Source organism: Prionailurus viverrinus, chromosome D1 (assembly GCF_022837055.1).
Source record: "Prionailurus viverrinus isolate Anna chromosome D1, UM_Priviv_1.0, whole genome shotgun sequence".
Classification (NCBI taxonomy): domain Eukaryota; kingdom Metazoa; phylum Chordata; class Mammalia; order Carnivora; family Felidae; genus Prionailurus; species Prionailurus viverrinus.
The window spans coordinates 82,083,340-82,096,123 of record NC_062570.1 but is presented as its reverse complement, the minus strand read 5'-3'; positions in this window follow the sequence as shown (position 1 = coordinate 82,096,123).

Below are 12,784 nucleotides of genomic sequence, written 5' to 3'. Positions count from 1 at the left end.
CTGCTGTGTGAGAAATTCCTCCAAAATTTAGTGGTCCAAAAGGACAATTATTTTATTATCTCTCTTGGTTTCTGTGAATTAATGATTTGGGGAAAAGTTCTGATGGATGGCTCCAGAGTCATTCATTCAATTTTAGTCAATTAGTGGCTGTACTAGAGCAGTAGGTGTCTATAGCATCTGGGGACCAGCCGGATATCTCTCTTTGTATAGCCTCAGGGCTTCTCCATGTGACCTAGTTTGGTTCCTTCATAGCATGGCAGCCTCAGAATCGGTGGACTGCTTACAGGGTAACTGAGGGTCCCAGGGCAGACACTTCAGTGAACAAAGAAGAAGGAACCTCACCCTTTCTGACCTAGCTTTGGAATTTACTTCCACTCCATTCTATTGGTGCTAAGTAAGTCCTAGACCACTCAGATTCAAGGAAAAGGGACATAGACTCGCCTTTCAATGGGAAGAGAGCCAATGTTACATTTAGCAAGAGTCTCTGGCATGAGAGCTATTGTTTTGGTCTTCTTTGGGGAAAAAAAAATCCTGCCACACACAATCACCACAGCTATGCTGCTAAGATTTCTAGCATTTGAAAATAGTAAGCTCATAAAAGTAGGAATCTGTTGCCTTAAAACTGACAGGCCTTTAACTGGTAATTTTCTGAATCTCTCTCCATTAATTTTCACATGCTCATGGATTTTTAGAACTCCTTTGCTACTCACTATCATTCGTCTGCTTTCCTGGGTCATGTTTTCTGATTCTCCCTTGAGGGGCATAAAGATTTCCTTTAAAAACGCTGTTTGCTCTCAGTGTAGCTGAAAGGAAACGTGTCAGATAAAAGAAGCACGTAGAGAGAAATGACACAAATGAATAATGGGAAACACAAAAGGGAACCACAGTCATGGGGAAGCAGAGTCAGTGGTATTGTGTGATGTGCAAAAGCATGGAAAGAACGGACTAGAAAACATTGATGAGTGAATGTAAGGAAATTTTAAAGAATGGGGAAGACTACCAGTACTAAGAATTGTCACAAGCCTGGTATTGATGGGATAGTGAACCTAGAGGTTGGTGATGGGTTTTGGAGACATCCTTAAACCATCAAAATTGTGTGAAAAATTACATATAAAATGGGAGAAGAAGGTCCATAGCACTTATCAGAACCACAAAGGTATATGTGGTCAAAGGAACTTTAAAATACACTGATAACGAATGTCAGAAGCTCATATGGGGAAGTACTTAATCAAAGTCACATGCTGATAGGAGCAGGGAGCTCTGGCCACCTGAGGTCACTCGTTGAGGGCCAGGAACTAAATATCCTGATTGATATTTGTCTCATTTTGGTCATACTCTTCCTCCCAGTCCTGTGACGCACCATGCTTGCAAGCCTGTGTGTGCATCAGCTTTTCTCATTGTCCATCCATTCATTCTCCTGTTGTTCTTACTGAGATGTATCCTATATCCCCTCCTTTGGCAAATGCCATCGCCCACTCTATTCTACAACTGGGCTTTCTCAGCATACCTGAAACCTGACACACATACACACATGCGCGCGCGCACACGCACACACACACACACACACACACACACACACACCTTTGTTTCTCTTGGTCATTAGGAATCATTTTTCCTTTTCTTCTATGTGCAATGAAATAAATTGTATATGAGACCTCCATGATTGGAGAAGACACAGCAAAATCTGGAGGCTAAGAAATCTACAGTTCTTGGTGACAGAGGGACCAGGTTCAGTGGGCTCAGAGCAAACCTTGCCAGCAACAAGAGGAAATTGTTTCTCTATCTTCATCAAGTCTGTGAAAGGAAATGGTGTGTGTAAAGACTGTGGGGTAATTTCTAGTGAAAACCACTAGATGGAGTTCCTGCCTAAAGAACACACTGGGATCGGGCACTCCAGTTTGCACTCGTTTTCTCCTCTAGATGAAAATGTGTGCTGGGGGGGCGCCAGGTGAACCCCCAGTTTATCTAAAAGCCTTTACAATCTTGTCTTCTTGTGGAACACACTTTCAAACTGCTTTCTCCATTTTCTTACTCAGGAATTGCCCCAAATACGGGTCATTTGGTGCCACATGGTTTATTACGCCTTGACCACTATAGGAGTGTTTACTTTTCCAATGATTCTTTCCCTTTGAATGCCTGAACAGCCCGTGTTGTTGTCTTTTTTTTTTTTTCCATTTCATGAACTTTAAGTCCTGCCTGTCCTGTGAAGAGCTTTTTGTTCCTTGAAAGAAAACCTTGCAAATACAGGTAATTCTCCCAGTATGGGTTTGGAGTGCAAAGAGGGCAATAAATAAACCTTGACAAATCTGGAGCTAGCTAACTTCTCTTTCTGGGGGTTGAGTTTTTCTGACTGATACCAATTACCCCATAGCTAAGGAACTTGGGACAGATTTTATTTTTATTACAAGGATTACTAGAAGCAAGTGTGCATTTATTCTGCAAATAAAACTCCATTAATTTAAACATATGATAGATCGATTTAATGAGCTATGAACTCACAAATATTTGACATTTTTGCCAACAAAAAGCTTCACGCTTGAGATTTATGAGTGAACTGACAATTCACAGGGTTTGCCTGTTTCCCTTTGTGTGTAAAGAAGCAGCAACTTTGCACTTGACAAAGAATGATTTGTTCCTAGCTAAGCCAGATGGAGAATTAGGTTACACCAATGTTAGCCTTGGGAAATCTGGATACCAAGTAGCCTCTGAATCCCTCTTGGCTAGGTTGACCAAGGTCAAGTGGCTGAAAGAAAATTGGGGGCTGAAGACCTTTGTTTCTTTCCAGGGTCTTTGATGCTCTGTTAGCTCCCCCTTTAGCTCTGCATTTATTACAGTCAGTAGCAGGGTCCATGTTTATCACTTTGCCTGCTTGCTTCTACCCCTTGGTCAAGATGAGGAAGAGTACAACATTGGCCTACCATCCCAGATGACTAGACCAGGTGATTCCAGCGGGATATCCCAGGATAGCCTAAACTATTTTTTAGTATTCAAAACACAGGAAATTTAATACAGGTAATTGGTTATACAAGTGATGGAAGAGCTGCAAAGCTCAAGAGGGCAAGAAGGCAACCCAGGACTAACAATAGCAAGAAGCCCTTACTACCTCTGGGCTTGGAGAGACAAGGGAGAAGGTGGTTTGACCTGAACCCAGCGGCCAGGATCACCCAGCAGAGCCTGGAACCAGAGAAGCCCTGACAGCAGGAACTGGAGCCACGGGAAAGACGCATTCCCTCCCTGAGACACCACCCTTGCAGAGCAACAGGGGGAGGTACCCCTGCTTTCCCCTTCACTGACTCTCTCCAGTCTTTCAATAATGCCTTCCATTGGCCAAATTCACCAGAAGCCAGCTGACAGGGACCCTGGGAAATACTTCCTATAGGGGCCAGGCCCCTGGGTATGGAGCAAAGCAGAGAAAGGGCAAATGTGTCCAGGAAAAGTACAACAGGGGAACATCTCACCAAGTAAGACCAATCCAGTGTTTTCTTCCAGGAATTAGGATGGGCTATGGAAACTACTGTCAGTTGCTTTTGAGTATTGTAGCCAGGAAGTCCTATGGAGCTAGAGCTGTGGTTTCCTGCTATGTTTCTGTTTTTGCTAAAAGGGAGGAAACCAGCATGGAGAGAGTAGAGAGGAGGAGAGGGGCCAGGTGAGGGAGAAGGCAATAGGAAGGTGTATCTAAGAGGATGAAGGAGAAGCAGAGTTGCTGATGGTCTTAAGTTGCTGGGAGGTAAAAGTAGGAAGTCAGGGCCTGCTGAGGACTGAACACTTCAAATAAAAGACAAAGTATGGGAGGGAGTAAATAATGCTTGGAATATCTCTTTCATAGGGAAGAGTCTTTTGATGGGGCTTCTGATTTTACTTAGGTATGTTTATATTCTATTCCAAAATGGGATGAAAACAAGAAGGCCTACAATTTTTAGCATCCAAATTTTGTGACATATTTAAAATAATTATATAATTTTTTGGATAACTGTTGCCTTATAATAAAATACTTATTAAATAAAGATATTTTATTTTATTTTTTTAGAGTTTTATTTTTTTATTATTATTTTTTCAATATATGAAATTTATTGTCAAATTGGTTACCATACAACACCCAGTGCTCATCCCAAAAGGTGCCCTCCTCAATACCCATCACCCACCCTCCCTTCCCTCCCACCCCCCATCAACCCTCAGTTTGTTCTCAGTTTTTAAGAGTCTCTTATGCTTTGGCTCTCTCCCACTCTAACCTCTTTTTTTTTTCCTTCCCCTCCCCCATGGGTTTCTGTTAAGTTTCTCAGGATCCACATAAGAGTGAAACCATATGGTATCTGTCTTTCTCTGTATGGCTTATTTCACTTAGCATCACACTCTCCAGTTCCATCCACGTTGCTACAAAGGGCCATATTTCATCCTTTCTCTTTGCCATGTAGTACTCCATTGTGTATATAAACCACAATTTCTTTATCCATTCATCAGTTGATGGACATTTAGGCTCTTTCTGTAATTTGGCTATTGTTGAGAGTGCTGCTATAAACATTGGGGTAGAAGTGCCCCTATGCATCAGCACTCCTGTATCCCTTGGGTAAATTCCTAGCAGTGCTACTGCTGGGTCATAGGGTAGATCTATTTTTAATTTTCTGAGGAAGCTCCACACTGTTTTCCAGAGTGGCTGCACCAATTTGCATTCCCACCAACAGTGCAAGAGGGTTCCCATTTCTCCACATCCTCTCCAGCATCTATAGTCTCCTGATTTGTTCATTTTGGCCACTCTGACTGGCGTGAGGTGATACCTGAGTGTGGTTTTGATTTGTATTTCCCTGATAAGGAGTGACGTTGAGCTAAATAAAGATATTTTAAATAAAAGCCAAAAGAGAATATCTTTGGGCACATTTGGGCTGAATTTTTATACACTTAAATCCAAGAAAATATAGAAAAAAGCTAATATCTTCTATTTAGCAGATCTTGCTCGCAGTTTTCTAAGAAACTCAGCACCTGCAGAAAAGGTATTTTTTTTTTTAATGTTTATTTATTTTTGAGAGAGAGACAGAGTGTGCAGGGGAGGGGCAGAGAGAGAGACACACACACAGAATCTGAAGCAGGCTCCAGGTTCTGAGATGTTAGCACAGAGCCCCACATGGGGCTCAAACCCATGAGATTTGAGATCATGACCTGAGCCAAAGTCTGATGCTTAACCCACTGAGCCACCCAGGTGCCCCTTAAATTGTTTTTATGTTTATTATTTTTTGAGAGAGCGACAGAGAATGAGTGGGGGAGGAGCACCAAGAGAGGGAAACACAGAATCCAAAGCAGGTTCCAGGCTCTGAGCTGTCAGCACAGAGCCTGACATGGGGCTTGAACCCACAAACTGTGAGATCGTGACCTGAGCCGAAGTTGGACACTTAACCAACTGAGCCACCCAGACACCCTGAGAAGGTGTTTTTAAATTAAATATATAATAGTCTACTAAGACGAGTCAGTTAAAGGTATCAAGTTATTAACCATAAAAATGTAATTTTGAAGTTTGCAGACAATTTTATGAAAAACTTAAAGATAATATTACATAAAACAAAGCATTCAGTAGCATACCAGTGACACAGGACTAGACACAGGTATATGTTCCAAAAATACTCTGCTCATTTTCTTTTTTTTTTTTTTTTTAATGTTTTACTTATTTATTTTCAGAGAAAGAGAGCGAGCAGGGGAGGGGCAGAGCCTAAGGGGGCACTCAAACTCAAGAACCGTGAGATCATGACCTAAGCTGAAATCAAGAGTCAGATGCTTAACTGACTGAACCACCCAGGTGCCCACTGTTCATTTTTTTTAATGTTCATTTAAAGAAGAGTTAAGAGCTGTTCAATGTACACAGACATATGTCATTTTAACTTTTTAAAGCAAATTAAAAATTGTTTTAAAATGAAATCTATTTTGTAGATCCAGTAATACAATAGAACTAGTTTGTTGATCAGTAAATAAGTATTTTTTTATATTTTAAATATAAATATAAATATTTAAACATTTAAATATATAAATATATAAATATAAATATATTTTAATATCTTTTATATTTTAAATAAGTATTATTTTTATATAAACTAAACTAATAGTTTAGTTTATTATTATTAAGTTTGTTGTTATTTATTTTAAGAGAGAGAGTGTAAGTTGGGGAGGGGCAGAGAGAGAGAGAGGGAGAGAGAGAGAATCGCAAGCAGTCTCCATATTGTCAGAGCAGAGCCTGATGTGGGGTTCGATCCCATGAACCATGAGATCATGACCTGAGCTGAAATCAAGAGTTGGATGCTTAACTGACTGAGCCACCCTGATGCCCCATGATAAGTGCTAAAAACAAATAATCAGATGTGCTTTTCCAAAGAAAGTCCTTGGAACAGTCAGACTCAGAGTGTTCTTTGTGGAATCAGCTTCCCAGCAGTGCCTCTGAGGGGAAGACGGAGCCTCTCACCTCTTACTCCCTTTAGTACGTCCTTGTAGACACTTTGTCTCCCCAGTAGGAGAACTTAAGCCCCTAGTTCTCAGTGAGACTCTATATTGTACTTCATGTTAATTCTCCCTGAGAAGTAGACTGCTAGTAACTCTTACTAACATTTCAGAAATTACCCGTAGAACAAACTGGTAGGTCCCTGGAGGAGAAAACATTGTACACTTTCTTGCTTGGACTGTGTGTTACTCCTGCAGATAATGTCCTTACTCTTTCCAACGATGTAAGTTAGATAAGCAGAACAGATAAAACAACAACAACAACAAAAAATAACCTGAGTAGAAAACAAAAAAGAATATTAAAACAACAAAAATTATAAAAACAGGATAAAATAATCAAATAAAATTAAATAGTGATAAATCCCTAAAGAGAAAGAAGACAAGAAAGCAGTATGAATAATAAAAATACAGAGTAAATACAACAAAAGAGTAAAAATGAAAGGAATAAAAGATTCAAAGAATAAATCAAGCTAAAAAGAGATGAAAGTAAGTACAGGTTTGATTTATAAAAACTAAATCAGCTGAAGATTGGATGAAGGCTTGGCAGCATTAAGAGTTCTTTGTCTCGCCCTGTCATGCGAAAATAATCTTGGTCTTACTGGCTAAGCCAGACCTGTAAATTCTAGAGGCTCGCTGGACTCCGGAAAGAACTCTAGGGCAGAGGGCCTTCGGTTCTACGGGATTAATGCCAGAATGCAGCTTAAATCTATGAAGAGAACCCTTTTCTGAGGCCTATTTAGATCACAGATCATGGTACAGTAGTTGGTTCCTGAGAAGGACAATCTAGTCCATTCTCCTTTGTATAGTTTTGCGAACTAGAGCCTATGCTGAAGTAAACACTATAATTTCAGTGATGGGGGTGGATTAGATGGAGGCATAGGGACCTTTTTTGGCAATGCTGTCTGATTAGGAAGACTGTCCAATTAAAGATCCTACCTTCGGCACCTTCTTAAACAATCCTTTTGCTTGCACCTGAAATTTGGGAATTGACACAAGTTTGCCTGATGTGCCTGATGATCAGTTGGCTCACTTGGGATCCATTCCCTGCGCTGACTAGTTCGGTTGCAGCGAGCTAAACTGCACAGCTGAGATGTGTCCAAGAACAGTGGTTTCTCATCAAGGACACAGGAAGCCCTGTTGGCCTGGGGTGACTCAAGGCTGATGCAGAGGAGGGGAGGGGAGAAGAGACCTGCAGAACCCGTGGCTGGAGCAGATGGAGAAAACTCCAAAAGGGGGAAGAACGTTGTAGAGTAGACCATGCTCTCAGCCTCTCAGGTGGTGCTAGGAAAAGCTGTCCCCAGAAAAGGGGCCCAAGCACAGAGCTGGCTGCGGGTCAGGGCATCTGTAGTAAGACCCAGGGGCCTTCAGGCCTCTTCACTCCTGCCAGTTCTGGAGTGAGGGATTGTAGTCATTTCCTATTGCTGCTGCAACAAATCTCCACAAACTGAGTGGCTTAAAACAACACAGATTTATGATCTTACAGTTCTGGAGGTCAGAAGCCTGAAATGAATCGTATGGGGCTAAAATCAACGTATTGGCAGGGTGAATTCCTTTTGGAGCTTCTAGGGGAGAGTACATTTCTTGTCTTTTCTAGCTTCTGGGATGTCCCTGCCTTTTTTGGTTTCTGGTTTCTCCATCTTCCAGCAAGGTAGTGTCTCCAAATCTCCCCCTTTTCCATTTCTATTTCCCATGAGAACTTTCTCTTCTAACCCTCCTGCTTTGCTCTTATAGGAGCCTTTGTGATTACACGGGGTCCACTTGGACAATCCAGGATAATCTCATCTCAAAATCCTTAAATTAATCAGAGCTGCAAAATCTCGTTTGTCACGCAAGCTAACACATTCACAGATTCGGGGGAATAAGACGTGGACATCTTGGGGCACCAGGGTGGCTCAGTTGGTTAAGAGTCCGACTGGCTCAGGTCATGATCTCGTGGTTCGTGGGGTCGAGCCCCTTGTTAGGCTCTGTGCTGGCAGCTCGGAGCCCGGACCTTGCTTTGGATTCTGTGTCTCCCTCTCTCTCTCTGCCCCTCCCCCTGCTCATGCTCTGTGTCTCTCTCTCAAAAATGAATAACATCTTTGGGGGGGTCATTACCACAAGCTTCTATCCCCTGTCATGTCAGGAGATGGCAAGGCACAGTGTCTCGCAGAAGCACCCACATTGAAAATGCCTGCTCTTCAGCTCCTGGTCCTCACCTCTCCTGCTGGGAGCTGAAGGCAGGCACTGCCTCGAGACTTCATTAAAGAATGAGTGATTGAGCCAGTTGCTTTAGGGCCAACCATGGGACTTCCACTTTCTCTTGCAGTTCTCGGCAACTTAGGCCTCTGGTTACTTGAGAAGAACAGAGCTGAAGGTTGACTATAAAACTTTTAGTACCAGACATGCTCGTTGAGTGATTGTATACTCAGTACTTATTGAGTACTGAACACTAGGCTGGGGAATAGGACCTCATTGGTGAATAAGACTGATTACTCCCAGATTTTACTGAGTATGTTTATTTATCGTCTCCCCACATGCTAGAATCTAAGCTACCTTAGAGCTCAGATTTTGTATTATTTACTACTCAATGCTGATGCCAATTTTCTGAGGTGAGGATGGTAACTTCTCAACAAAGTTTTGCTGAATTTGGAAAGATGCGGTTTTGACCTTAGTGACTAGTTCAATATGATGGACAAGAGCCTGGCAAATTCTGCCCCTTAGGCCAAGTCTCATCCACTACTTATGTTGGTAAATAAAGTTTTTTTATTTTTGTTTTAATTTTTTAAAAATGTTTATTCATTTTTGAGAGAGAGAGAGAGCATCAGTAGGGGAGGGGCAGAAGGGGAGGATGGACAGAGGATCCAAAGTGGGTTCTGCACTGACAATCAGCAAGTCCGATGCAGGGCTTGAACTCATGAACCGTGAGATCATGACCTGGGCTGAAGTCAGACGCTCAACTGATTGAGGCACCTAGGCATCCCTGTAAATAAAATTTTAGTGAAATACTGCCATATCCATTTACTCACATATTGTCCTTGGCCATTTTGTGCTACAACGGTGGAGTTGAGTGGCTACAACAGACTGAATAGGTTGCAATTTGGGGCTAAAATATTTACTATCTGGCCCTCTACAGAGAAAGTTTGCCATCCTCTGGGCTGACAGCTAAAAAAATGGTAACTACTTTGACTATAATAAGATGTGTCATAGGAAATATAAGATGCCTTTGGTTATTCTTGGAAGGTCTCATGTTCCCAAGGTCATGTTTTTAGAGAGGCCCTTTACAGTATCAGTCATCTGTCCATAGTGGTTGTCATGAAGAACCCATTGTCTTCATGGTCTCTGCAGGTTTGCCATTTTGATCACTCATGAGAATTTTTGTTGAGGTGGCAACTCTAGTGTTTAGGACCTAGATTCCCTGGAGAGGCCAATCTGCCTTCCCATCCAACATCTCTCCATCTTCCTGCTGTACTGTTGAGGCAGGGCTTGGGTCTCTACTGTTAACAAATGTCTTCCTTCCCTGCAATGTCTTACAATTGTTTCCTATGACCTCATAACTTCTCTCTTTCCCTTATCTTCCAGACAGTCTAACATAATCTATTGTCTTCAAAAGGTTTAGATATTTACAAAACACTTAACACTTCTAATTTTTTTCTCATCAGAATCCCTAAGGCAAGAAATCACAAAGTTTGGTTACTAGTTTAGAAAAGGTATTATGTGGAGATGGTGATAACAAATATTGATATTTTAGGAAATTATCTTACCTTACTTGCATTGCTAAGCAGTTGGACTATATTCTGAAGGCAATAAATTTTAAAGATAATCAAAAGAGAATTGTTTTAAGGAGGAAAGTGACAGGATTAGAATGGGGATGACACTCAATATTTAACAAGTGGTGTAGGTAATAACCACTCCAATAACTGTCATGGCAATATGGGTACATAGCGGCTGAGAATCAGCTGGATTTGTGTATTGGAAGTTGATCTAGCTGTCAAGGGCAGAGTAGACAGGACACGTCCCTCTAAGATTAGAGGGAGGCTAAGGAGGAGAGTACTACATTAGTGTAGGAAAGAGATGAGGAGGCCTCTAGTTGGAGAGTTGCAATGGGAATGGAGGGCCAGTGCACATAATCCAACTTGATTTTAGATGTGGAAGCAAAGGGATTAGGTGAATGATAGATGCTGACACTGAAGGAGAGGGAAAGGCATGGATTTCTCATGGGGCTTGGGTGAGGGGGTGGCTGATGGAACTCTTCACTCAGTTAGGAGACAAGGTAGAGAAGCAAGTGTGGAGAGGGGAGAAGATGTGAAATTAACTTGGCTGGGGATCATACCTTCTGGCTTATGTCTGGAACCTTCTTTTAATTGCCTAGTAAATGACTTAGGCATCCCAGGAAAGAGAAGACCCCTTTAGCAGGACTGGCAGGCATCTCTGTATCAAGGGAACCATTTTGTTTTATGCAAGTCCAGCCCAGGGGGCTTGAAAGGGGGATGTAAATATGTACTAAGTCATTTTTTTGGTCATACTGCCAGCATTTCTGTATGTATTAAATATGTATTAAATATGTATAAATATTAAATATGTATTAAATATGTATTAAATGTGGAGTCCTCTAGTCTGATATCTTTCTCCTCTATTTTAGGTCCAGATAGTTCTCTGTGGCATTTAAGATCACATAAAACCACACACACACACAAAACCCTTTTACATTCTGATTCTATTAAGAGTTATGTTTCCTTCCTTCCTTCCTTCCTTCCTTCCTTCCTTCCTTCCTTCTGTTCTTTCTTTCTTTCTTTCTTTCTTTCTTTCTTTCTTTCTTTCTTTCTTCAAAATGAATTTTGCAAACCCTGTAAAATGCAACACATACTGGTTTCATTTACTGTGATTCTGCACAAAGAGATTTCCTGACAGGGCAATGTCGATAAGGCACATGGCAAAATTGACATTTGGCCTCTATTTCGTTCTAACCCCAAATACCATGAATAATCCCTCTCCCATAAGGACAGGATCTGATAGCAGTAAAATGGTCATTTTTAGACTATCAAAGTATAATCTGCCATAGAAGCAGAAGGCACAGTTATAAAAAGAGAATATGTAAAAGTGTTTTCTCCTCCCTCAGTTCTCCCTCTTCCCCATCCTTTCTCCTCCTCCTCCCCCACTTCCTTCTCTTCCTCCTCTTCCTTATTCTCATGTGAGTAAGCACTGATGACTATACAGTAGCCTAAATACCCTTCTCTGCCTAGAATTCCCAAAATAGAAAATAAGGAGAGGTTAAGGGTTGCATTTATGATGGAAACTGTTAAAAACATATCCAAGTACAATTTGGTTTTTGATTCAGTCCAAATTCTTTTTCATTTAAATAGTTGGATTCAACTTAGCATCTCTTCAGAGAGAAAAAAATATTCAAAAGTAAATCCTTTTGGTAATTGAGCAATACTAGAGCCCTCTGTCTTTGTCTTTCCATTAGATCCATAGCCATAGAATAGATGTGCTGAACATGTCAATGTGCTCTTGTAGACAGTTGATTTTTGGTTTTTTCTAATTAACAAACTAAATGTTTTTAGAGAAGTTTCAGGTTCAACAGGAAAATGGAGCTGAGAGTACAAAGAATTACTGTCCATTCCCCATACTTACACATGAGCAACCTCCTATACCACAAGTGGTACATTTCTTATAATCCATGAACTGACATGGACTCATCATCATTCAAAGTCCATAGTTTACATCAGGGCTCACTCCTGGTGTTGTATATTCTATGGGTTTTGACAAATGTATAATCTGCCACTGGAGTATCACACAGAAAACTTTTGCTGCCCTGAAAATTCTCTTCCAGAGATACCTTCACAGACTCAACCAGAAATAATATTTTACTAGTTGTCTGGACACCCTGAGCTCAGTCAAGCTGACACATAAAATTAATGATCATGACAATATTTGCTTCAACATGTATGTCTCTTTTAAAGACATTAAGAAAAACTTATTTTTTTTAACTTACTATTTTTACAATTTTGGATATTTTTTGCTCATTCTTAAACACCTATGTTTATCTATGCTATCAAATCTGTTTAGACTGAAGAACGTCTTTTAGTATTTCTTATGTGGATTCGCTGGCAAGCTATTCTCTTAGTTTATTTTATATCAAAGTGCACTATTTCACTTTCATTCTTGAAGGATATGTTCATTGGATATAGAGTTCTATGTTGACAGTGTCTTTTAGCAACATAAAGATGTGGTTCTACTGTTCTTTTTTGGTCCTCATAATTTTTGATAAGAAGTTTATTATTTGAGTAACTCATGTCCCTTTATGTAATATGTTTATCTATGGTTGCTTTCA